Source organism: Ornithorhynchus anatinus, chromosome Y4 (assembly GCF_004115215.2).
Source record: "Ornithorhynchus anatinus isolate Pmale09 chromosome Y4, mOrnAna1.pri.v4, whole genome shotgun sequence".
Taxonomy (NCBI): Eukaryota; Metazoa; Chordata; class Mammalia; order Monotremata; family Ornithorhynchidae; genus Ornithorhynchus; species Ornithorhynchus anatinus.
In genome coordinates, this window is record NC_053178.1 from 556,008 (window position 1) to 558,563 (window position 2,556).

The following is a 2,556-nucleotide window of genomic DNA, read 5'->3' on the forward strand; positions in this document are numbered from 1 at the left end:
TCCAATGTGGGGCAACTACTCCAGACCCATGCTCAAAGGGGAAGCATCACTGACCCCATCCTCTCCCTCTCCCTGCCGGTGGGGGATCTACAATGACACCAGAAGGAAGATATACCTAGCCCCCCGGCCCCTCTCCCCCAAAATGCTAACCCTCCCAGCGGTGACTTGGCAAACCAGGGGCCAAAATACTGAATTTAGGGGAGGGTCTCCACCACCCCACAATCAATGACCTAGGGTCTATCTGGCCCCGCCAGCTCAACCTCATTCAATTCCTCCCTCCTACTTTGGAGGAGAAGTGTCTTCAGTAAGGTTTTGAAGGTGGGGAAGAGTAATTTTTAGTTATGAGAGGGCGGGTGTTCTAGGCCAGAGGCAGAATTATTATTATAATTATTATGATTATTATTATGGTATTTGATAAGCACCTACTTTGTGCCAAGCAGTGGTCTAAGCGCAGGGGAAATACAAGTTAATCGAGTTGGACACAGTCCTTATCCCATATGGGGTTCACAGTCTAAATTCCAACTTGGCCACTTGTCAGTAGTGTGACTTTGGGAAAGTCACTTAATTTCTTGGTGCCTCAGTTCCCTCATCTGTAAAATGGGGATTAAGACTGTGAGCCCCACGTGGGACATCCTGAATCCCCTGTGTCCACCCCAGCGCTTAGAACAGTCCTCGGCACATAGTAAGTGCTTAACAAACACCAACATTATTAAATCCCCACTTTACAGATGAGGTAACTGAGGCTCAGAGAAGTTAAGTGATTTGTCCAGGGTCACACAGCAGACATGCAGAAGCAGGACTAGAACCCAGGTCCTCCGACTCCCAGGCCCAAGCTCTATCCACTAAGCCAGGGTGCTTACTGTTACTACTCCTACCTCCACCACTACCACTAGTCAGTCACTAGTCGTATTTATTGAGCACTTGGGACACATTAAACAGGCACATTCCCTGACCATAATGAGCTTCTAGTACTACTACTACTGCTACTGCTACCGCTACTACTACTACTACTACTGGTACTACTCCACTACTGCCACTACCACTACTACAATTATTACTGTTACTACTGCTACCACCAAAATTACTGCTGCTACTAACATGGATGTAGTAACGTGGCAACAGCAGCTCCTGCCTTTCTCCTCTCTGGTTCCATCCAGGCCTGAAATCCTCAAATCCATTTGGAAAAGACAAGGCTCTACAACTGGACTGGGCTGAAGTCAGCAGAAATGGGGGCTAATAAATCACTTTAGCAAAACTAAAATTAAGGCCAGTTCCTATGAGTAAGCCTTAAAATAATTAGGATTCTATAGAAGGGTCAGTTTGGAGTGACTTATGATAGTCATGCTGATAAAATCTCTGATTTAGAACAGCAGAAGTCCTGAAGTTTCAGTACTGAGAATATACATGAAGGAAAATATTATGATGCCAAGGGTTTGACAGGGTCTTCTGCAGTCTCTTTTTCCTGAAGGTCTTACTCTTCCTGGGGAATTGGTGGCTATTAGCAAGAAGGTGGTTGTAGGCTTCTGGAAGGCAGGGGTTGTGTGTTACCAATTCAACTGTATTGTTCACTTCCAAGTGTTGAGTTCTGTGTATTGCTCACAGAAAGCACTCAGTAATTACCATTGATTGATTCAGTAGGCATTTTTCCTGTTGCCTATATGTCTAATATTTTTGTTTTTAGCCCCATCCTCCCTCAATCTCCACTCCTTCTGCAAACTCTGGCAACCCCAAAGTGACTCTCACATTTTCGGAGAGCTGAGAGAGGAATACAGTGACTCTGGAGCATGGTTTGATATCAATGGAGCCCTGGTTAACACAGTGAGAAAACATGTTTCCAAAAAGAAAACTTTTCTTAAATAATGTATTTAAGAGTCCTGTTTCTGGTTCATTTCTGCCCTTTGCTAGTTAAATTGGGTGAAATCTACTTTGCAATTTTTTGCTCCTTTCCCTGCCCTCTTTAATAGTAATTTTGATATTTGTTACGTGCTTATTATGGTGTCGATCACTGTACTAAGTCCAGGGTTATTTACAAGATAATCAGGTCTAATGCAGTCCCGCTTCATATGAGGGTCACAGCTTAAGGCGAGGTGGAAACAGGTATTAAATTCCCATTTTACAGATGAAGAAAGGGAACTACAGAAAGGTTATAATAATGATGGCATTTTTAAGCACTTTCTATGTGCTGGAGGGGGATACAAGGTGATCAGGTTGTCCCACATGGGGCTCCCAGTCTTCATCCCCATCTTACATATGAGGTAAATGAGGCCCAGAGAAGTGAAGTGACTTGTCCAAAGTCACACAGCTGACAAGTGGCAGAGCCAGGATTAGAACCCACGACCTCTGACTCCCAAGCCCGGGCTCTTTCCACTGAGCCAAGCTGCTTCTCAACATAATATACAAGTGATGGAGCTGGTATTAAAAACTGTGCTCCTTGCCCTAGGAGGAACCAAACTGAAGACAGACAAGAGTGGAGTGGCACAGTGATAACTACTATCTCTGCTATCAGTATTGAATTTCATCTCTGAACCAAGAAAAGAGTCTCATCCATCAGCATAG